Here is a 25,440-nt window from a genome sequence, read left to right as displayed (position 1 = left end):
GTAGTCCAAACGCCCTTTCTACACTGCCACACTATGATTTTCACTAGCTGCAGGCCAGCACTAATGAGAAATGCTAATTCCAGCTCTGTTAGAGAAAGCATGGCCCTGCTCTTTTTTTGCTGAAATAACCCCTGAGGCATGCGTAATAGTGAGGGGTAGTGGCTGAGGAACTGTGGACCCTTTACCATGCATTAGAAGCCGTTTTTTGTTTAAAACGCCTCATCAGCTTATTACTGGTCAGGCTCAAGTTTGTAAGAGGTACAATGCTTTCTGTGTAGCCTTTCTGTGCATTGTTTATTGGGTCTCTCTTCTATGGTATCCTGTCCTGACTATAGATATAATTCCCTAAAGATGTTTCTGTATTGGGGTTGGGCATGCCCACAGTGAGACCCAGCCCTTCCACATCTAAAATGTTTCAGAAACAAGAAGCAAAAGAGCCCTTGTACCCCATTTGAGTGGCTGATGTTGCAGCCATTTAATACTCGCATCCAAAAAAGTAAGCTGTCCAAATGAGCATGTATGGTTCATGATAACAACAAATGTAATGTTACGGTGAGTATTGTGAACAGTGATGTGAGCACCAAGCCATGCATCGGTTATGCAGATGAGATTCACACATACAATCCTTTTATCACAGACTTGATCACTTTTATGGTCCTGAAATGCTCTGTGATTTAATGCAAAGCATACAGGAATCCTCATTGGTGCTATTTGTCCCCTTTCTCACTCTCCGAGATGTATTTTGAAAGAGTACAATAAGAGTGTACCAGACTGTCCATCTTGGAATGATAACCTTCTATCAGAAAATAATTCATATGGTTAGTCTAATATTCCCCCTTGGAAATAATGAGGTCATACAAACAGAACACCTGCAACACAGGGCCAGTGGTCAGTGACCTATCAGACCTACGTAGGCTGATCACACTGCAGTGTGCTAGTAAAGACAGTTTGAAACTACATTCAGGCAAGGCTTTCCCTAAGAGCAGGTGACAGAAAAACCATGTACTTGGGCAGCAACAGCTGTGTTTTCACATTAGAATTCTTCTGTGAAGTATGCAAATTACAATGTAATGAAACTATCTTCATCTATATGTCGTTTGGGAGTGAAGTGAGCCAGTCGAAGGGGAGGGGGCGGCGCATTCTGATGTTTTGCTCTGTTTTGCCCTGGCCACGGGCACCAAGTTGGCTAGAAACTGCCCTGGTCCCAAGCTGCAGTCGAATACAGGACGGTCCCGCTATGTGGCCACTCGCACCTGCCTTGGTGTTTGGGAAACAAGACTTAATATCTCTGAATACTTCATGGTCACATGACCGTATCATCGCCCCATGCAGCGCGACACACTCGAAACAGCGAGAGAGGCGCTGGAAAACAAACTGATGAAATGAGAGCCAGAGTAAGACGCCATGCTCAACAACGTCTCCAGCAAGTCCTCCGTGTAGTTGTGCGTGCGAGTGTGTTAATTCTTTATTATTGAAGGGCTTTGTCGCTTACCTGATCTGATCTATTGCCTGTTCTATGGAGTGCCTCCATCTCTCCCCAGCCTATTACCGAACTGCTGTGTACCACCCTATTCCCGCTTCTACTGGTTGCCTCTGTCTCTCCATTGCTACCGTCAACTTTGGACATGTCTTTTTTAAGTCACTGCAGCCTCTATGGTGGAATATCGGAATACTCATGCATACCACCTTGGTGACCCTTTTCTTACCTTGATTTCAGCCCTCATGCCATCCAGTAGGTCCCTGCGTCTTTGTTGGTTTACTGGCTTTCCGGGTCAAGTTCTCCGGACTCCTTGCCTTCTCCCTGTAACATCTTCTTGGAAGGTAGGCAGGTAATCCCATTTCGGTGGACTTTGTTGTAGTGGGTCTTCACTCAATACCCATCCTTACTCTGTTCTTGTTTTTTTCTCCAGTAGGGCCTGTGTCCACCTCTAGCCAGTGTGTTCCTCGGGTTGGTTCCTCCTACTCAGTTAGGCGATCGGCTGGGTACCACTTGGGAAACCGACAGGGTTTGCTCATGAACACGACCCCGTGGAACCAGTCCCGAGAGACAGGCTGGGGCATTTGTGAGACACTCGAGATACATGGGTTTATTAAAAACCTGGAGAGTGGTGAACCCTACAAAGACATACTACTGGGCCACCCCCAACGTTTCTTGCGCATAGCACATTGTGGCAAACCTACGTCAAAGGGAAACGTAAACATGTTGTGGAGCTGTAAGAAGCTGGCCCATTGCTGACATAATGTGTCCTGGCTTGCATACAGAATGTCTGCTTGAGCAGTAAATCATGGATGGCTATGCTAGGTCTGTCACCCTGGCCAGAGCGTTAAACGCATGCCAAAGAAGATCGTGGATTACGATTAGGTGGCAAGCCTGATTCATGGTGATGTTAAGTGGTTTAAGAACCCCACTGAGAGAGGCCCAGAAAAGACGTAACGGGGACTGCCAGTCGCTTAGACTTTTGATGCAAAAGAGCTAGCATTGTCCAAGGATTCCATAGAAACCTTTGACAAGATATTGGACAATCAGATTGATAAACTGGGAGTGGTAACTGCAGCCCCTTTGATCCTGGACCCACTTTGGACTGACTGGAGTGCACAAGCCACTGCAAGGTGAAGTGGGGAGACTTAATCTCGTTAGGATGCAGGCAGTGAAGAAGGCGGGGGGAGTAGGGTACCACTGGGGTAGTGTCTAGACAATATTGTGCCCAGGACAAACACCAGAATATGCCCCCCTCTCAAATTGCTCCTCCTGTACTGCTAACCCACACTGCACTCCCTCTACAAAAGCATTGCAATTTAAACACTGTTTTATTGTCTTGCACTTAAAATGAATAAGTAGAAAATGTCTGCAATATTTTAAACAGGAATTCATTTTCTAACTCATATTTTGGTTCTTTGTCTGAATGAAGAGCACTCTCCTAGATGATGCTGCCGCAAAAGCATCTTGTGCTGTTTCCTGAGGTATTTCCCCGCTATTTTGACTCAATGGAAAGAGCAGCAAGAGCCTCTAGCTCTCTTCAGTTGTTGAACGCAGTGCTGATAGGCCTTTTCGGATGCTAGGGCAGAAGATTGGAAGATGGATGTGAAATATATGGAAAGAGGTAGGGAGCGGTACAAAAGGAGGCCGCTCACAGCTCCATTAAGTAAGGTTAGGTTACAGAGAGTTCCTTCAAGCTATTTCAAAGTGCTATAGTGGAGGCCCAGAGACGTAGGTAGGCTATGAGATGGAGCAGCAATGTTGCCATATGATCTGTACCTAGACAAAGTATAATAATACCTGCCAAATGGTGTGAGTGCACGAGCATCTAATGGGAACACCTGGTATATGATGAGAGTAACCGAGTAAAGCGTTGCAATACCTAGAAAATGGCATGAGGGTTAGGCATGTGATGGCAACAGCTGCATAATGGTGCGTGTTCCTGGGCATATAATGCTCACCTCTGGCAAATAGTTGCATGCCCGATGGATATTAGCTCATGTGAAGTATACAGGTTTTGGGAATAGGACAATTCCATGCAACAAGTTTGAAACCCTGCTTGGACCGACTATGAGTACCAGTGGGTAATAACAATGCACATTAATACAGAGCTTGGACGTGGTCTATCTACCGCTCCATACAAATCACCAAATTCTAATGCTATGATGCAAATACAATGCCAACATATGAAAATGCCTAGTAAATTGTGCCGGCTGCTCTTGTCTGATGGCAAACGCTTGCCATTTGTGTGAATACTTGGCAATGATGCGAGTTGCTTACTGTATGATGACCATACCTGTAATAGGCTGTATGTTAACATATCCTGCCAAAACCTATCAAATGTCAGTAGCATGGACAAATCCTGAATATACATGTTCATGTCATTTCAATTCCTAGAGTAGCAAGATAGAAAAACATTTCACTACACACGTCAAAACAGTTGTCTTTGTCATTTATTGTTGTTACAATAATTGTTTTCTACCTTTCCCTTACATTTGTTTTCACAGTCAATACAGATCACACACACAACCAAACAAGGGAAATAATCCCCTGCGCACTCACCTCAGCCTTCAAACTTCAATGTTTCCAACTCCCGGCCCCTTTGCTTAAGCATAAGGGACATTGATACACATAATGCGTAACAACATTGATTTTCCCTGCTTACTCAAAACTTTTTTCCTCCCATTAAAAATCATAGTTTGCCAAGGTGTCTCCATCTCACCTGAGCACATGTTTAGAGTCTTGGCTGTTTGTGTAACATATCAATGCATTCTGGGATTTGTAGTCTTTTGTCTGAACTGGATTAAAATACCAGAAACCAATGATTTTCAAAAGAAACCCCAGTGGTGTTCAGATGACATAGAGTCACTCATTCCTTTAGACATGAAAATGAGCCCAGTCACCTGCTAAAAGACCATAAATGTATGCCAATTCCTCCCCTCCTCATATTACACTTTTGTTTAGCTATTTGCTTTGGTCTCCCACTCCTGCCCCATCAACCGCCTACTCCTGCAGTCTATCTCGGGCCCTTTTGATTAAGCCAGCAAAAAAAGACCCCTTTCAGTTTACCATAACCGCCCAACCCTCCATCACACTGTTTAAGCATGTTTAGTTTTACAAAGTGATGTGAATTTGTGAGGTGAGAGCCTTGTTAAAGATCCTCTGGGCAGCATACTAAGCCATTGCTGCATCGTGGGAGGTAGATGGATGAGGGCAGGCTTTGTCTCCTACCTCTGTCCATGTAGTGCTCAACTATGACGGCTCCCTGCTCTTCTAGGGGGCAGATGAACATACTGCCTGCTGTACCACTTACCCTCAACAGTGCCCCAGGCCTTCTCCCTTTTTCCCACCTCTAGAAACGGACCTCAAATTCAGCGACTTTTTTGTGTGTCAAGTACCTTGAGGAAGAAGGGACTGCTGGAATCGCCAGAGAGAGAGCTCAGGGTATGGGAGAGTGAGGTAGGTGGACTATGTAAACACAACAGCTGTAGTACAGAATACAACTGACCTACTTGGAGCTGTTGGGGATGATATAATGTGCACCGCCCAAATTATGTTATATCATTATGCTTGTGAACAATTAATAGAAATCAATGTAAAAATGTAAAGAAGATATAGCACATGTTCTCTTTGTGGTGGAAATACTACCCTAGGTGAAATGTGTATGTCTGCCCCCCTTACGCTCTATCTTTAACTCTGCCTTTTCTCTTTGTGGTGGAAATACTACCCTAGGTGAAATGTGTATGTCTGCCCCCCTTACGCTCTATCTTTAACTCTGCCTTTTCTCTTTGTGGTGGAAATACTACCCTAGGTGAAATGTGTATGTCTGCCCCCCTTACGCTCTATCTTTAACTCTGCCTTTCGCACCCTGTGTTGTGTTTCCCCTCGCTCCTCCATTCCCCTATCCTGCCTTTCTCTTCCTTGGTTATCCGTTGAAGCTCAATTCCAATTCTGTTTCCTCTGTATTACTTTTAATTGTGTCCATGGGCTTGCACCTGGTTACCTTTCCTCCTTGGTTTCTCTGCGCGCCCTCTCTCGACCTCTGCGGCCCCAGTTCCTGTTATCTGTTCCTAAACCCCCTTCCACTCAATTTCTCTTTCGTTCTTTCAGCCTTCTTTCCCCCAAGTTCTGGAATGCTCTACCATCACACATTTGCTCTTTTCCTTCATATTCTCTATTTTGTACTTCTCTCAAAAGCTATGTCCTTTCCACCAAGTCCTAACTCCCTTTCTTTTGGTTGTACTCTGTGATGCTTCTATTTTTTGTACCATTGTAATACTGTATGTGCAGCGCTTTGGCGAAATCGCCTTACACATAAAAAATACAAATACAAAAATACAAATATATGGGATGTGGTGTCCTGAGCAACACAAAGGCCTTCGCGTGGTTTTAAATGTGAAAATAAGAGTTGAATTCCATGGCTATATATATATATATATATATATATATATATATATATATATATATATATATATATATATATATATCCGGAGAAAGGAGGAGAAGGCGAACCGCACTCCCGTGAGCCAATTGCAAGTAGCAAACTCCAAAAGTGGCGGAAAAAACAAAGAAACACTGTGTAGTAGATACGGATTTGTTTTAATGTTTTAAAAAAAGCGAAGGTTATACAAAAAATATTGAGTACAGCAGGCAGCAACATAAGACAGACAGAGGCAGGACGCTGTGGTGCACGACCTGCAACACAACGCGTTTCGCGCTGCACTGAGCGCTTGATCACGTGGAAATGATTGACACAATGCTTCATAGCCTCTGTGAGTGGGTTCAACTATGTATTTATTTTATTTATTTATTTTAATTATTATAATGCGCCACACGCCGTAGGCCTCAGAGCATATGTTACATTCCATTCCATAGTTTGCATCTTGTCTCTGTGGATCCAGGGGAGAAATGCTCCCTAACTCCATTGTTTAGGTTAGAGGAACAATGGTGGTAGGGGTTATGAGGACATAAACCAACATGCTCCAACATGTTTGGCCCTTGAAGCTCTAACAGGCTTAGACATTGCGTACATGCCAAAACACTTTTACCATGTGTTATGTCCACCGAAAATAAATGTTGATGTTGCCACTTAAGAGCCACAATGTCTTTCTTTGCAGCTGGTAGCTATCATGAGATTTATTTCTTTTTTTAAGAAAATTCAGACATGGACGTTCACATCTAAAATATCAAACACTAGCTAGGGCAGCACCTGCACATCGCTCTATGTCTTGAAGCAAGATGTCCCTTGGTCATTCGTGCACATTTTATTTTACCATTAGACATTAGTCGCAATAACCAGTAAGTTGTTCCCCAATTAGCGAATAGCATACATCAGACATATTTAAAATTTAGCTCTACTTTGATTTCCTAATAAATTAACAGTCTCCGAAATTGTATCAGGTACACATATATTTCTTGTACATTTCAAAAACTACCAACAGCTGTCCGGCCAGTATCTGGATGATTGGCAGTGGAATGTGGACATGTCATTAATGTGGCAGTCCAATGCACCACCGTTATGGGCGTGACTACAGGGGAACGGGGACAGTGATTTAAAGGAAATCTCACACTGCTCAATAAGGATGAGAACTGGGTCTCTGGCCTCTATTGCCTGCCACTGCTTCATCCTCATAGACGCCCCTATGGAGAAATACCTTTAGCACTGACACCACCCGTGATCCATTCAGAATAGTGCACCATGTGTCACCTGAAACGGCCGGCACCTTTTTGCTAACTGTCCTTCTTGAGCTTCTGAAAGGGGGAGATTAATTGCCAGCAGATGCTCACAGCGCAGACCAGCCAGATTCTTCGCACATAGAGTCAGACATCTCAGCAGCTGACAACCATGACACCATCCGCAGTTATCTTTGAGGGGTCAAGAAGGCGCATTTCTCTACAGTGAAACATCCTCAGCAGCAGCTCAACAGTTTACCGCTGGCCATTCTTGGGTATTGAATGGTACGGATGAGGCCGATTGATTGTGTATGGTCTGGATACCCCAGGCAGGCTTATAGAGCACCAATTTCCAGACAAGCTTTGAGACCCCGAAAGCGGTGATGTGGAGTAGTGTAAATGATCTCTAACCTGGGTCGTCAATTCACCAAAATGCCAAGTGTAGAAGAAGCGACAGCACATTCCGGATGACCTTTGGCCGTGATGAGATCACAGAAAATGAAGTCATATGATCTTTGGTCATGGTGACATCACAAGAAGTGAAAAAGTAAAAATAAAATGCAACTATTAAAGTAACATAACATTCAAGTGCATAAAAGGCTATTTTCATTTTTAACCATATACTAACTCTACTGCCTTAGTAGGTAAGGGGTGCAGTCTTGATGTGTTGAGAGAAAACTCAGCAGAACCATAATGGGCCAGGCACACTGCTTTCTTATGCCAGTACAGCCTCATTGGACTGGTCACTGCTATCTCATATCTGTCAAAGCCTCACATAACAGATATAGGGCCTCATTACGAGGAAGGAGGTAGCCATGCTGCTATTTGCGGCATGGCTACCCCCATTCCGGCTACCGGGTCTGGGTTCCTGGAATGGGGAAATACCGGGCCATTCTGACCTTGGAGGGCCCAGTATTTCCCCATTCCAGGACCCCAGACCCTGTACATCCCCATTCCCATTCGAGCCCCCATAGGGCTCAATGGGAATGGGGAGGATTCAAACAACTGGCCCGTTAATGACGGGCCCTTTGTTTGCATCCTGGTCTGCTCGCGGGACCCGCTAAGGACGCTTCGTAAAAAACCAAGCGTCCTTAACGGGTCCCGTTAACCCCGTACTGCCTTCCTCGTAATGAGGCCCATAGACTAAATATGCTAAATATTGCCTTATATGCCAGGCATTGTTATAATGTGCTAAGCACAGCCTCACATACTCAGTTCCATCTGATGCCAAGGTAAGCTTCATTCGCATTGTTTAGTCCCCATATGCAAGCCCCAGTGCTGTAATCATATGCCAAGTGCAGCATTAATCGCCCAAATCATTTTATGACAGGTAACAAGAACATTGGGCCCTATGAGGTGAAGTGATTTACCCAGATTTACATATGTTGGTCGAGTTTAGAAGCTAGGATCTGTGCTCAGTCGACCTGCTTCACTCTCTCCTATTTACCCAGTAGCTCACATCTCCAACGTGCCCTCTCTAGCTTCACAAGAACATGCTAAAATTTCGGCAGTGTATTATTTCATGAGCCGAACCAGTACTTTTCAATAATGCTGATATGCAAAGCACCACAAAACTTGCTAGGCCTTCTGTCATTCAGATCGGGCAAGAGTGGGGGGAGGAGAAGTACCAGGGGGCCAAGGGTCTTTAGGGGGTGCAGGTAGCTCATAAGTGCTGGCGCTAAGTGGCAACTGGACATGCAGGAGCCTGGACCCCAAGTTCAGTGGGTGGCCAGATGACCAGTGTGTGGAGCAGTCAGGGACATCAGCAAGGGAGAGGGAGAGAGCAAGCGGAAGCAAAAAAGGAAGGTCTTGAGTTGCTTCTGGAACCAGAGGTGGTCCTGCTCAAGTCTGAGAGAGGCAGGGAGGCTGTTCCAGAGGGAGGCCCCAGCAGAGTTAAGAGATCTACCCCCCACTCTCTGTCTGGAGAAGCGTCTGACCCTCAGAGAGTTGGAGGTGGATGAGCGGAGGGCTCGAAAAAAAGGAAGATGCTTAGGAAGAGAAAGTTGGAGGTAGTGCGGTGGCCGGCCCCAGAAAGCCTTGTGGGTGATGGAAAGGGTCTTGAACTTGATCCTTGCAACCACAGGGAGCCAGTGGAGAGATTTCAGTGCTGGGTAGATATGATCCCTGGGCTTGTGATCAAGGACAACTCTTGCAGTCCTGTTCTTAATAAGTTGTAAAAGGGGGAGAGTAGAAGCAGGTAGATTTAGAAAGTATCCGTTACAGTAGGCCAGCCTAGAGAGGCACAGGGCACTGGAGACAGTGAGCCTCTGGGGGAAAATGAGAAAATGAAGAATACCTCTGAGGAGGTGCAGCTGATAGTGTGACTTCTTAGAGACGTCAGAAATGTGAGGAGAGAAAGAGAGGGTGGATTCGAAGATGACCCCAAGGTTCTTAGCCTCACTGGAAGGAGCAGATAGAGGGCCCAGCATGGGCAGCCAGAGTGAAAGAGGAAAGGGAGCAGGTGTCCCAATGAGGATGATTTTAGACTCTCTGGCATTAAGGCAGAGATCGTTGGAGGCACACCATTCTTGAATTGCAGACAAGCAGTCAGGTATGAGAGAAGGAACAGAAGTGGCTGTGGGGAGCCTGTAGGAGAGCTGGGTGTCATCCACATACAACGGAAAGTTAGAGCAGCAGGTGAAGATGCGGTGGGCAAGAGGTGCCAGATAGTGGTTGAAAAGCCAGGGCAAGACGTTAGACCCCTCGTGAACACCACAAGTAGAAAGAGAGATAGAAAAGAGGAAAGACCCAAGTTGGACATGGGAGGGTCGATCAGTGAGAAAGGAAGTCAACCAGGCTAGGGATTGACCAGAGATACCCAAGTTGTTGCATTGAAGGTAGAGGATAGATCAAGGAGAACGAGGACAGAAGGAAGGTTAGAGTCAAGATTAGAGAGCAAGTCTTCACGGGTTTTCAGGAGAGCAGTTTCTGTGCTTCTGGCTGCTCTGAAGCCAGACTGGTGGTCGTGGAGACAAACAACATATTCAGTATGAAGATAAAGCTGGAAGATGGCCAGCTTTTCCAGGAGTTTGCCCAGGAAAGGAGTGATGGAGATCGGAGGATAGTTTTCTGGGGAGGAAGGATCGGTACAGGGCTTCTTAAGTAGAGGATGCACAAGGGAGTGCTTAAGGGGGGAAGGGAAGGTTCCAGTGGCAAAAAAGTGATTGCAGAAATTGGCCGATGCTGGAGCAAGGGTGTTGATGTGGTCACACTGCAAGAGATATCGTGTTCTGAAGAAGAACTAATCCAAAATCCATTAAGAATAAAAGCGAAAATGGAATGGCTCGATTGGATAAAAACCAAGAAGAAAGCAGTTTCGAATAAACTTCTAGCCCACCTACCACCAGTCTTCAACAAACTCAAAGAGCCAATGGGATACTGCACAAAATACCCCTGTAAACGGCTAATGAAAAGCCTACTGAAAGCCCGCTTAAACCTCCTACCGACCCAAGAAATCTTAGCAATTCGTACAGCGTCCGAAGAAAAATCATGTAGACTTTGTAAAGATCCACAATCTACAGAATCAATCAGGCACCTCTTGATGGTTTGCCCGACAGTAGACCAAGAAAGAAAAGCTTTCCTCGGCCCCCTGTTTATAACCTCTTACGTCGTCGACGAAAACATTTGGTGGAATCGCCTTATTACAGGAGCCCAAACTAGATGGCTGATAGCGGCGACCAAACTTCTAACCATTGCCTTGGAGAAGGCCTCCCAAATCCAACTGGAGTAGCATACAGAAATACCCATTTCAGCCAAAAGGCGAGGATGATACCAGGACTATTCCTCTGCCTGAAGTCTTTTCTTTTGCAAAATCCTGACTTTCTTGGTCTATGTCGAGAATGTTGAGAACGCATAGTAAAAACACTAAACACTCCTCTTCAAGACCAAAACGTCTTTGTAAAAATCTAAACAGATTAAATACAATAATTTAAAAAAAAATGTCATTTTCCTCTTTTAATAGTGTGCTAGAATATTGTGGAACAAATGTTAAACCTGTTTGTAAAGTTTGTACTTCAAAACATAATAACACAACCCATAGCTTGAGATGTTAATTACTAGGTTCTCTGTTGAAAGGACAAACTCTTTTTCTGTGGATATTTTCTTCTTCCCTCTCCTGGTCCTTCTCTTTCGCCTGAAAAAGTTATAAGTTACTTGTATATTGATATGTTGTACTATACCCCCTACCAAGGTGATTCCCTCTTGTATTTGATCTGTTTCAGTTAATCTATTATTCTCCTCTAATTCTACCCTTGAAGCTTCAGATAATGTACTTTGTATTGACGTTTCTTTATTTCTTCGCAGTATTATAATCTGTTCTCTAGAACCACCGCTCTGCTGATAATACTCCTGCCACTTATTAACTACATTTAGTTTATAACCTAAGGTGTTCTTCTGAAGTTTCCTAATCTTTTTAGATCCCAATTCGTTTGATAAGACTCATATTTATATTCTCCACAGTCGATTTCATATCTTCTTGACATCAGATTTGACAAATTATCTCTGAACACTATGATTTCTGTAAGAGTTAGCAAACTCCTCTGTCATTAAAATAATAAGGTCCAGTGAACATGTATTCAAGATCAACCTCCAACGTTTAATTAACTCACGGTCATACTTACACAATGTTGGTTGTAGAGAAATCCTCAGCCCTCTCGGTATCGGTTGTGCTTTGTGATATTGTATAAGAGTAGAGGCATGTAGTTTCTGATTGATCTCCTTACAAATCAGTCTCTCCAAATTCTAGTAGCTTCCTCTTTTGAAAAACCCAATGTTTCTGCTCAATTAGTAGTTATACTATCACTGTTAGAAAATTACATTATATGATGTAAGGGGCTACCACCCCAGTGTGGCTATCTAAGTCAATTGTTGTTTTCGTGGGTGTAGGAAAAGAAGGAAAAGGGATGCCCTCTGGATAATGTCAGGAATCTGAGGGTGTCCTCACTTCTTTCCCCAATATATCCTTCTCCCAAGTGGCCAGGGAAAGGCCATCGCTATTGGATCCTGACCCCGGGGGTGGATATGTGAGGGAGGACTACTTGAGTGGAGGAGACTTGGGGAGTGGAGATGAGGCACCCTTGGGTGTGACATGGTATCCCCCATTTTCCTTTCACCTTGAGTCCAATGTTCCCCCATCCTTTATAAACTACTGTCAATCCCTTCCCTACTTTTACCATAAATCATTTCCCAATAAACACCAGTTAGGTACTGGGATGAGGAAGAGACCAACTAGAGAAATACATGCTTTCTTTACTGACACACACGAACACCAGTTATGTTTTGGGATGAGGAGGAGGCTAGCAAGAGCAATGCAGAACTAACAAGTCGACAATTAGCAGTCTAGTCTTTTTGGATCAATCTGGTGGGAAGTTTAAAAGCAGCAAGAGCTGTGGAAGCAGGTCTACGGACTGCTGGAGGAGCGCAGACCTCTCTGGTAAAGCGGCATGGCAGACAGAGTGCCCGAGAACCCCAGGACGATGCAGAGTGTATGCAACGGGAAGCTAGACGGAAAGAAGCTGGAGGCCTGCGTCAAACTATGGAACAAGAGCTGGCGTGACCAGGCAAAGCTTCATTGTGAGGCCTGAGCTGTGAGAGATGCATCGGTGGCCGGAGAAAAGTCACGGAAAGCAGCTCTGGAGACAGATTGAGACGCCGAACAAGAGAGAGAGAACTCGTGGCGGCCGGAATCCTCGCTGGATCTCTGTAAGCACCAACCGGTGAGTCAACCTAGGAAGGGGACACCAGGGAGGCAGACAAGCATGTTACATTGATGCAAACTTTAAATGAATGCTGATCCAAATGACAATGAGTACTTTTGAATACCGAATCACATGAAAAGCTAGTATTGTTGAATACTGAGCTGAATGAAATTGTGGAATTTTACACTTCTAAGGAACTGTGCATTTTGAGGGAACAAGCATTGGCAAGAGCTATAATAATATGTGAAAGTGCAACAATTGAATAGTGGCAAAGTAAGCAATGATAAAGCATCATGAGGATGTGAAATGAGAATAAACCAGGCACCACTGTAGAACTGAGACAGTGGCAACGTGCATATAAGCAAGAAGATGCAAGACAGGTGTCTAGGTTTAGTGACCTGTAGTGGGTGGACCGCGTGGCCCAACAACTGCACCTAGACCAAGGACACCTACCTATGAGAAAGCCACCTAATATGCCCACAAAGAAGCTTGTGATTGAATATAAAAGAAAGTTGGTGAAAACTGAAATTAAGGAACTGCACTTTGTAAACCTGGTGAAAGATAACCAAACCTTATTACAAAGAACTGTGTTGTGAAAGTCTTGAAAGCTTGGGGAGGGAACCCATTTGCATTGCGAACTATTTGAACTCTGGGGAATGGAAAACCTTTACAAACCAAGAGCTGGAAAAAGCTCTATACTTTTATTTGAACACTTCTCATTTTGACAATGATATCCCCACACATTGTATACAAATAGATGTGAGGGCTGTAAGGAAGTCATGGTATCAAATAGTAAGAAAGACACAGGTGATCACAGTTCAAGGGTGTTTATTGAACTTCAACTGGGTTTGAAAAATGCCTGTCTAATCCTAAATCTAAAGATGGGAGCAAGTTAGAACTATCAAATAATAATAACTCAGCCCTAGTGGTGTCTTCTTCTCAAAACAAAAGGGCCTATACTAATAAATCTATTGCCAATCCTTACTTCTAAATACAAATAGTGTGGGAAATAATATGATGCCAAAGAAAAGTGTTCAAGAAATAATATGTCAGGATATTCAAGCTGTTGGCTTCCCTTCCCCACGTTTTCAGCAGGGGACAAGGAGGCACACTTTGAGCTTAGCACAGTCGCTGGCTTCTTTAGCACGAGGATGCAGTTCAAATCTCAGTATCAGGGTCTTCTGTACCAAAGTCTCTTTGTCAGTCAAAGTTTTTTTTATTCCAGAGGGCCTAATGCAACACAACAAAACCTTAAAGTTCCTTCCTTCTCAGGATTTCCACTCATACAATCTTCTCAGGTGATTTACTCTTCACCCCGGGTTCCCCTCTGCCAGGCTCAGACCCACTTTTATTCCAGAACCTTCAATTGGTCTCTGTCTGCTGGGCTGAGACCAGATTGATATACTTTTTGAAACATTTTCTATTTCACCAAGATCGAAGACTTTGGACTGTGCGCATTATTTTGCTTGACCCGTCGCAGGACCACTTCGATTCACATTTATTTGTTCACTTTCAAATGATCTCCCTACGCCAGGCTCGGATCAAATGTGTCTACTGTTATTACTTCTCAGCTGGCTACCCTACAAAGAACTTCGATTGAGCACCCACACGGTGCAGGACCACTCTGTCAAAGGCATTGTAGCTTGCTTTAAAGTTTAATCACTAATCAGCAGTTTAACTTAATTTGCGTCTCTTATCACACGTGTTTTAACAATGCTAGTTCCAGTACCATGCAATGTTGCTGCCTGCAACCTTGGCTTCTGTACGGACCGGGCTTGTATCAGTCTCCCCATCTGACACGCTGCGTTGCTTTTACTGAAGCAACTTTGTTTCTGGCGCCAAGGACAGTACCACAGTGACTGTAAATTCTCCATGCCTTGATTGCTGACATGGGAGGGGCCTGGTTATATCCGACACACAATGCAGGATTCTTCAGCCTGATTTCCTGGTCTTACACTTTCTCTCAGGTTTTTGAGAAGGTAACGGTTCCTTGTCGAAAAGGTCAAGGGAATTTCCCTCCTTGCAATCCCCTTCTGTTTTGCCTCCTTCCCCTTTTGCTCTGCTGCCATCTCGAAACTGCTATTTCCTTGTGTGCTTTGCCTCGCTCAGAGTGTGCTCTCGTGCTCTGCCGTTTATCCGTGTGGGGAAGTGTAATGGAAGTCAGGTGTGAGTGATTGCGATAATTTCCTGACCTCGCCAGACCGTAGTATTGGGACATGTCAGGTACACGGCTCTGGTGTTAGTCTGTTTTCCCTTAAAGTGGGCTGTCAGTGAGAAAGTGTTTGTGTTGTAAAAGGGGGGGGTAGATTTCCTAAATATCCTACTGGGTAGGATGGGGTAAAGGTTTTGCAGGGAAGGGGATACTGTGTCTACCCGTCTGGTGTCCCACTACTACTCCCCGAAGATCCCTCACCCAGGTAATCATCCCGCACTGGTCCACCCCCAGGAACTGGATTCAAAAGTGATGGCCATGTCCTGGCCACCTGGATGACAGATCCCCGGTGACTAGTGGGTGAGACACCTTCTAGTTTCTCACATAGCGAGCATAGGTTTTGGACAAAGACATACCTTTACTTTGGACTTCCTGACGTAGACTATCCTTAGTTTATTTAGGAAGGGAAATTCCACCTCAGCATAAGGCAAGGTAGGCCTTTTTTCAACCTTTTTTCTGTTAATATAAGTTTCTAATCCAAACCTTAAATTCAGTTGTCTGTGTCTACTTCATGATGCCTTCACAAATGGTGTCAGAGTGGGATGCGGCTCAACTGGTTCAAGTCGGGGAACCCAAAGTTTTGAGAAGCTAAGTCCCAAAGCGTCAGACCCCTCAGTAGCCACAGAAGGCTCTATTGGGTTTGATATTTGCAGCAGTGGGGAAGAAATCATTCCCCCAGGTGTAATAAGACTAATATCCACTGACCTGGTCTTGATTCCACCCCACATACATACATCAGATTGACTGCCAAGTTGGGGCTAGCATGATAGTTTGGAATTGATGTGTTATCAGGGGTTATAGACCCAGACTTCAGGGAATATATAAAGGTGTTACTTCCAGATCCGTCAGAGAGATATAATTGTACAGGGGGTATTCTAAAGAGCAATGTTTCCTAGGGTAAAAGAAGAGGCTGGGAAAGAAGTAACAGATCAAGGTACCCGAGGTTTCGGGGAGGCTGATGAAATAACTGACACCCCACAAAAACCTGAGACCAGAAGGATCATGAAAGAAGAACCAGAAACTCTTGGAATGACCCACTGTTAGCGGAATCCTTCCTACAAATCCTACCAGAATGAGAGGGCAGTGAGAAAGGAGGACCCTTTTTCTTTCTAAATCATAGGTTGATGTACCGGGGCGACACCACTTCAGAAGGCATGATGAGAACACAGTTATACCTAACAGTCATAAACAGGTTGTCCTGGAAATAGCCCATTCCCATTTGACAGCAGGTCACTTAGGGCACACAAAAACACTGGCACAAATCCTGAACAAATTCTATTAGCCCCAAATTCACACAGACATCAAGACTTTTGTTCAATCTTGTGAAATCTGCGAAAAGACTAGCACCAATATGCCACCACCTGTGCCCTTACAACCACTCTCATTCATTGAATTTCTGTTTACTAGAATTGGCATGGACATTGTAGGACCCCTGGTAGAAATCGAAGTTAGGGAACAAGTACATACTTGTAATAGTAGATTATGCCACATGATATCCAGACGACTTTCCCCTTACAGCTAACACCACCCAACAAATTCTGAAACACTTACTCCCCTTCTTTTCGAGAGTAGGGGTTCCCAAAGACATCTTAACGGATTAGGGCTCTACATTTATGAGCAAACACATGGGAGAAGTGAAACAACTATTATATATTACCACCTTAAGAACTTCAGTATACCACCTGCAGACAGATGGCCTTGTAGAAAGGTTTAATAAGACTCTGAAAATAATGTTACGGACGCCAGTGGAACAAGACGGAAGGAATTGGGACCAGATGATACCTTGGGTTTTATTTGCTATTTGGAAGAACCCCCCAGACTTTTACAGGATTCTCCCCATTTGAATTACTCTACAGATGGGAACCCCGAGATATCCTGGATATGTTGAGAGAGACCTGAGAAGAAAGAGAGGAAGTCCCAATTCCCCTCTCCCAAACTGCCCACAGTCTTAAAGAAAACATGACTGTAGCAAGATCTCTAGTCCAAACCCATATGGCCAAGGCGCAAGAACAGCAGAAAACCTCAATAATCGAAAGGTCACCTTAAGATCTTTCTTGGTAGGACAAAAGTTGTTAGTGTTTTTGCCAACCTCTGAGAATAAACTAATATCCAAATGGTATGGGCTTTATGAAGTAGTACAACAGACAGGACCCTGTAATTACAAAATTGCCCAACCCGATCACAGATTGAAAACCCAAGCATACCATATCAACCTTTTGAAAGAAAGAAGATAAAAACCTACAGAGTCCACTACCACTATTCTGTCATGTTTGTTACCTGATGACTCTGATAGAAAGGTGCTTATCTCTCACGAATTTAGCAATAACCAGAAATAAGATGCATATAATTTACTCCTCCAGTTTCCTGATGTCTTCAAAGAGGAGCCAGGGAGAGTGAAAGGAATATACCACCACATCCGCACCCCTGTGGTGAAAGTGGTACACCTAAAACCTTACAGATTACCTGAGGCAAGGAAAGCGACCATCAGCCAAGAAGTCAACAGATGCTTGAAGCTAATATCATAGTCCCTGGCCTTACTGCATTGTATTAGTGGCCAAACCCATTGGACGTTGGTGATTTTGTATTGATTTCAGGAAAGTCAATGCCATATCTGCATTTGATGCCTATCAGATGCCCTGTATTGATGATCTCATTGATCGGCTTGGCAATGCTGTCTAGCTCTATAACATACACCTTACAAAAGGCTATTGGCAGGTTCCACTATATGGCCATGGTAAAGAGAAAACTGCCTTTGCCACACCCTTAGGTCTGTTCCATTTTAAAGTCCTCTCGTTTGGATAACATGAGGCCCCTGCAACATTCCAACGGTTGATGGACAAGGTCTTACAACCATATTCTGACTTCTGTGGGGCCTACATGGATGATATTGGGCTCCATAGTAGGACCTGGGAAGATCATGTCTATCACCTCTATACAGTTGTGCAAATCTTGAAAGAAGATGGATTACCAAATAATCCTAAGAATTGTAAACTGTCTCAATACGCAGTCAAATACTTAGGATTCTTTGTGGGGAATGACACTGTACAGCCACAACAGGAGAAGGTTAAAGCAGTACTAGACAATCCCTACACCCAAAACAAAAAAAGATCTTAGTGCTTTCTTAGGACTGATCAGCTATTATTTCTGTTTCATCCCCAATTTTTCAAGCAAAACCCCTAGACTCACTGATAAATTGAAAAACGCCAGACCCCAGAAGATCAGGTGGAATGAAGAAGATCAAAAATGTTACACCACGCTGAAAGAAGTCCTCTGTCAAAGCTCCATTCTATAGTGACAGATTTTCAAATGGATGCCTCTCTAGCGGGACTGGGAGCTGTCCTTTCCCAAGACAACGACGGCCTGCAACATCCAATACTCTACATAAGTAGACAACCTTTCCCAAGAGACAAAAACGACTCTGTTATAGAATTAGAAGCCCTTACCATCAAATATGCCATTCTCCACCTAAAATGCTATCTATTGGGGCGGAAGTTTAGACTCATCACGGACCATTCACCATAAGTGTGGATTAGCAAACAGAAGGAAGCAAATGCGAGAGTTATGCAGTGCTTCTTGGATCTCTAACCATACTGTTTCACAGTGGAACACAGGAAGGGTCGAGATCAAGGAAATGTTGACTTTCTCGGTTTCCCTGTGAAACATCCAGATCCAACCCACATAAGGGAAGAGTATGTGAGAAATCTGAGGGCATCCTCTGTACTGATCTCTTCACCTCTGTACAATGCATCTTAATGCCCTACTTATAAATGAACAATAAAACACATATTTTATGCTCTTTTCTATTCTCTGGAGTGCTCCCAACTGTGCATCCACCTTTTTGTATTGCTTTTAGTACTTTTAGTATAATTCAAATTGAGTTTTGCCTCCTTCCCCTTTCATCCACCATGTTGTGCTGCTTTTTAATGCTTCCCGGTATAATTCGAATTTAGGCGTGCTTCCAACTGTGCATTCACCATTTTGTACTGCTTTTAGTGATTCCTAGCATGATTCGAATTTAGGTTGCTTTACAATTTCTTATTGATTTGTAAATCTGGGCATTTCCAGGGTGTTCATTGTTATTGTCTGCCTGGTGAGATTCTACCGTTGCATAGTGCTTCTGAACCTCCCCCCTGCTATTCTCTGATAGCCCACCCCCCACCTGTCTCTGCCCCCATGATGCTCTCTGTCTCCCCTATGTTTTCTAACTGCTTCTCCATCACCTATCCTCACTCTCTCATGAAGTCTGGTAGAAAGATCCTTAAGATGGCACTCCTTAGTTCCAATCCTGGTCTTCCCATTGCAAACACCTACATCAATGCTTCCTCCAGACAGACTATCACTGACAGTCTCTTTGCTGTTCCCTCTTCTGACTTATGGACTCCCCTTATGGCCTCTTTTATCTCCCCTTTCTCCTCCTCACCCATTACTGGTGGCACCAGATGAGAAGTGCTCTTGGCTCACTTTGCATCTTCCAAATGCACCATTCATCTCTATCACAATGGCACTATCATGGTCCAGTGCTGTCAGCCCAACCTCTTCCTTCTTGAAAGGCGTCTTCCATCTCTCTTTCAACTCCCCCCTTTCCATGCCACCCCTCCATCCCTCATGCTCCCTCTACCCTCCCCTCCAGTGGTGGCCCCCCACCCCTGTGCCACCTCACAAATCTTTTAAAGGGGGCAACCAGCTTCACTTAGCTAGCCTCAATTCACGCTCTGCTATTAAACACTCCTCTGACACCTCCTTCAATACCTTGACCTTGACGTCCTTGCTCCCATCGAGATGTGGTTCAAGGCCAGCTCTGTCACTGCTTTTGACACTCTTCTCCCAGAGGGCTAAAATATCCTGTCCAATCACAGGCCCTCCCGGTCTGGTGGTGGGGTGGCCCTGATCTTCCTTGAGTGGGTTCCTGCCTCCATCATCCCCATTCAAACCTACTCATCCTTTGAAAGCCTAGTCTGCAGGCTTTCTGTCTCACATACCTTGTCTCTTACTCTCGCTACCATCTACAGGCCCCCCAGACTGACCTCCCTCTTTCTCTACGAATGGGCCGACCTGTCCTCCTCTCTTCTTACCTCCTACCCCAAACTTATCTTCCTTGGGGACTTTAACATCCGTCTCAACTCTCCCAATGTGGCTACTGTTCTCTTTTGCGACCTCTGCAACATTCTTTTCCTCACTATCCTTCCGTCTGGCCCGAGCCCACTCTGCCGGACACGAATGCTGTCATCTCAACAGACATCCCCCTCTCCGTACCCCTCTCTTGATCTGATCACCCTCTCCTCTCTTCCCATCTTAACCTCTCCTGTCCGCTGATGCCTCCCCTGCGCTGCCAGTCTCCTCTGTCATTCACCAATGAACCGTTTGTCAGTTGCTGCATTTGCCTCTTCCTTCATCCCTCCTCTGCCCCCTTCCTTTGACTCTCCTTCTGACTCTGTTCTAGCTAACCTCCACCTTTCTATCTCTAACACCATGGAGATTCTTGCCTCCGTCATGAGGATCCACATGAAGCCTGCCTCTAAATGTAAATCTTGGTATGACTCGTACTTGGCCGCCTTGAAGCGCAAGTGCAAAGCTGCTGAGTAGAAGTGGCAGGCATCTTGCTCATCCTCTGACAAACTGGCCTGCTGCCTACTCCAAAGGCAATATCGTCTCTCGGTTACATGTCTTTACATCGAAAATTATATATTGAATGACTGTTTTACTGAAAATTATATACCGAAAACACATTTTTCGAATTGCTATTAACATAGTGAAAGCAGTTTACATACCGAAACATGTTTAACGAAAAAGCCTAATTTTGAAAAAGCATAGAGACAACTGAGAAAATGACCCTATTATGGAAGAATGTTTGACTAGAGTAATGATGGGAATACCGAACGTTCAGAGTTATTTTAAACATTGTAAATTGCCCATAAGATAACATGATTCTAGAAAAAATTGCATACTTGAACAGTATTGCTTTCAACATAAAATGTTAGAAAAGTGACTATGGACTTACCACTGCATACTGGAAAACACGAGAAACCCAGGAATCCACAAACACATGCAAAATACTGCAATCCATCCAGCGGGAACCGAAAAACCAATAATCTGAGAAACAAAAAAGTTTAAAGAAACATAACAGATCCAAGACACACTCCATGAGAACCATCGAAAAAAAAGAAACCCAAGTCCAATTGCATGAACTTCGCAAAAAAAAATAAAAAAAGAAATCCATCCCAAAAAGGTTAAAAACATGCGAGAACAGGAGTAAAAAAATCCAAAAGAACAATCCAAAAACCGAAAAAACAGGAACGCCACAGAAAGCTGCTTTAACTCTGCCAAAAGACAGCCAAAATGACCGCAATGGATGCAATTCATCCTAATGGAAATAAAATGGATGAAAGAGCGACACCAAGTGACCAAAAAAGATATGGCCACCACAGAAACCTTTACGTAACTTTAACATTGATAACTAAGTTATCATATTATTTTAATATTAGAAATTATAGTATTTCAAGATATAGAAAGGTCACTATAAGAAATATTCGATGTATATGAATTTCAATAAATAATTTTCAATATAAGGTGTTTCGAGACAAATTCATTAGATATTAACAATGTATACCTTGTCTCTCCATCTGCTCCAAGAAAAAGGCTCATGTCCAACCCTGCATCTCTGGAGCCACCAATAACACGGCTAAACTGTTTCAAATGCGCAAGGAACTTGCCAATCCTACCGCAGCCTCCTCCTGTCCTCCTCCCGCTCAGACCCTCTGCTCTGCACTGGGCACTCACCTTTCCTTACAAAAGTCTGGACATCCTGTCCTCTATGTCATCAGCCCCCCCACCACCTCTTTCACCTCCTTTGGCCCTCCTCTGCTCCTTCCATACTCTCCTATTTCTCTCCCATTGCACCAGATGAGTTTTCTAGATTTGTCTGCTCTATGAAAGTCTCCTCAAACCAGGTGTTCCCCTGCTCCTCCAGAACCTGCAAGGACAACATCACCTCTTATGCCCCAGCCTTGGCTGACCTCTGCAACCACTCATTCACCACTGGCTCCTTCCCCAACCCCTTAAGCACTCTCTTGTGAACCCTCTCCTATAAAGGCAGCCTGCTGATCCTTCTTGCTCCTATCACCCTATCTCTATCACCCCTTTTTTGGGCAAACCCATGGAGAAGCTGGTCTTCCCCCAACTGATCTTCACAAGAAAGTGGCTGGCTGCCTCCATGACCACCAGTCCAGTTTCAGGGCAGCCAGAGGCATGGAAACTACTCTCCTGAACACCCGTGAAGACCTACTCTCTAACCTGGATTCTAACACTCCCTCTGTTCTGATCCTCCTTGATCTTTCTTCTGTCTTTGACACAGTCGACCAATCCATTCTCATAAACCGCCTCCATGATACCTTAGGCATCATGGACAGGGCACTGGCGTGGCTTTCTTCCTTCCTTTCAAAAAACCTTCCCAAGTGCAAATGGGTCATTTTCTCCCCTCCACTACGCATATCGCCATGGCTCTTCAACATCTACCTGGCCCCTCCAGCCCACATCACCCACCCATAATTTCCAGTGTTATGCAGACGACACACAGCCCTCCTTCAGGCTGCCATCCTCCTCCTCCTCCCTCATATCAGACTGCCTGAATGCTATTCAAGCATAGTGCTCTGCCAATGATCTTTGCCTTAATGCAATTCCTTCGATCCTCTGGCTTCAACTCTCTGCAGGTCAAACGTTTCTCCAAGCAGAGAGTGGGAGGTAGATCCTTTTCCTCGGCTGGCTCCTTCATCTGGAACAGCCTCCCTCCCCCTCAGACTCAAGCAGATCTTCTAAAGTTTCAGAAACTTCTCAAGACTTTTCTTTTCTCCTCTTCCTTCCCTCACCCCTACCATGCTAACTCTGCCTCTACCGCAGTGATGGGGTCCTGGTCCCCTCAGAATCATACAGGGGTCAGACCAACCCCTACCAGTCCCCCCAGCATCCTTTGCCAGCACTTGTCCTTGGGCTCCCTTTCCTACACTAGCGCAAATTGGTCGTCCCTGTCCATCGCACTCATCCTCCCTCTCCCTCTGGCACTTGCCACCTTGGGCCACCCAGCACTTCCCGCCCACCCTTCACTGGGGGCACCCCACTTCTGTACTTCTCCCTTGACCTCGTCCCATCATGCACTTACCACCTTTTCAAGCACTTGCACGGTAGGGTTGTCGCAAGGCCAATGTAACCGTTTTTGTTTTTGTTCTACTTTCGTGATTCCCATGTTCCCCCACCCACCATCTTGTCTTGTGGCACATGGAAACACTTGTGTATAGTCACCATACATATGTCCAATACAATAAAATTAAAATAAATAAAAATCCTCACTTCTTTACCCAGTATATCCTCCTCGCAGGAGGCCAGGGAAAGGCCATTGCTATTGGGTCCTTACCTTGGGGGTGGATATGCGAGGTATGACTACTTGGGTGAGGGAGACTTGGGGAGTGGAGATGAGGCACCCTTGGGTGAGACATGGGGCCTCATTATGAGTAGTGCGGAATGGGTTTAACGGCGCCGGTAATGGTGCCGGCGCCGTTAAACCCACTCCGCACTATTACGAGGTTCCCTCGCGGGACCCGCTCCAGACGTCCATAGCGGGTTCCTCGAGGGAACCAGGGAGCTAACAACGGGCCCGTAATTGACGGGCCCGTTGTTAGCTCCCTCCCCATTCCCATTGAGCCCTATGGGGGCTCGAATGGGAATGGGGAAGGACCAGGCCCGGGTTCCCTGAAGGAGGAATTACCGGGCCCTCCGAACTTGGAATGGCCCGGTAATTCCTCATTCAGGGAACCCGGACACGATTTTGGAGGCAGCCATGGCACTAGTAGCACCATGGCTACCTCGAAAGTCGTAATGAGGCCCATGGTATCCCTCATTTCCCTTTCACCATGAGTCCAATGTACCCCCAGTCTTTATAGGCAATTGTCAATCCCTTCTCTACTTTTCCCGTATATCATTTCACAATAAACACCAGTTAGGTACTGAGACGAGGAAGAGACCAACTAGAGAAATACATCCTCTCTTCATTGACACACACACACATACAAGCACCAGTTATGTACTGGGATGAAGAGGAGGCAAGGAAGAGCAATGCAGAATAAAGCGGCCTAGTCTTTTTTGGGCCAAACAACCTAGTGGAAGTTTAAAAGCAGCAAGAATGGTGAAAATTGAGTCCGCTGTGGAAGCAGGACTACCTGCTGCTGGAGGAGCGCCGACCTCTCTGGGAAAGCGGCGTGGTAGACAAAGTGCTTGAGAGCCCCAGGACGATGCAGATTGTATGCAGCGGGAACTAAGACTGAAAGAAGTTGGAGGCCTGCGGCAAACTACAGAACAGGAGCCAGCGTGACCAGGCAAAGCTTCATTGTGAGGCCCAAGCTGCGAGAGACGCATCAGTGGTGGGAGAAAAGCCACGGAGAGCAGCTGCGGCAACAGAGCAAGGCACTGCACGAGAGAGAACTTGTGGCGGCTGGAAGTCTTGCTTGAGCGCGATAAGCACAAACCGGTGAGTCAACCTAGGAAGGGGGACACCAGGGAGGTAGGCAAGCATGTTACATTGATTTGAACTTTAAACGAATGCCGATCCAAAGGAAAACAAGCACTTTTAAATACCAATATGAATGAAAGCAAGAAAGCAAACACGTTTGAATACCGATTTGAATGAAAGCAAGAAAGCAAGTACTGTTGAATATTGAGCTGAATGAATGTAATTTTGTGGAATTTTACGCTGTTAAGGAACTGGGCATTTTGAGAGAAAAAGCTTTGGCAAGACCTGTACGAATATGTGAAAGTGCAAAAATGTAATAGTGGCAAAGCAAGCAATGATAAAGCATCATGAGGATGTGAAATGAGAATAAACCAGGCACCACTGTAGAACTGAGACAGTGGCAACTAGCATATAAGGAAGAAGAGGCAAGACAGGCGTCTCTGTTGCATGGCCAATAATGAGAGGACCGTGTAGTCCGACAAAAGCGCCTAGACTGAGGACACTATCTGTGAGAAAGCACTTAAAATACCTGCAAAGAAGCTTGTGATTGAATATAAAGGAAAGTTGGTAAGAACTGAAATTAAGGAACTGTACTTTGTGAACTTGGTGAAAGACAACCAAACCTGGAAAGTATTACAAAGAACTGTGTTGTGAAAAACGTTGGACTTCCTGACGCAGACTATCCTTAGTTTATTTAGGTAGGGAAATCCCACCTTAGCATAGGGCAAGGTAGGCCTTTTTCGAACTTCTTTTTGTTAATAAAATTGTGTAACCCAAACTTTACATTCATTTGTCTGTGTCTCCTCATGATGCCTTCACAATACTGACAGGAGGGTAGTCGGTATGAGAAATAATCGCAACAGTTCAAGGTTACTTGGCTTCAGCA

The 25,440-nt window shown here is 44.8% G+C and overlaps 1 long non-coding RNA gene across 1 annotated transcript in view; it reads right to left on the bottom strand.

Moving 5' to 3' along the window:
• Positions 1–21,338, bottom strand: part of LOC138504768 (uncharacterized) — a 72,902-nt gene extending 51,564 nt beyond the window's left edge. Inside the window, exon 1 of the long non-coding RNA XR_011279957.1 lies at positions 21,057–21,338. This is a non-coding gene — a long non-coding RNA (uncharacterized lncRNA). The remainder of the gene's footprint in view (positions 1–21,056) is intronic.
• Between the last annotated feature and the right edge of the window lie 4,102 nt (positions 21,339–25,440).

The sequence above is a fragment of the Ambystoma mexicanum genome, chromosome 11, assembly GCF_040938575.1.
Source record: "Ambystoma mexicanum isolate Mex_15411 chromosome 11, UKY_AmexF1_1, whole genome shotgun sequence".
Taxonomy (NCBI): Eukaryota; Metazoa; Chordata; class Amphibia; order Caudata; family Ambystomatidae; genus Ambystoma; species Ambystoma mexicanum.
This window is presented reverse-complemented; position numbering and strand designations above follow the sequence as displayed.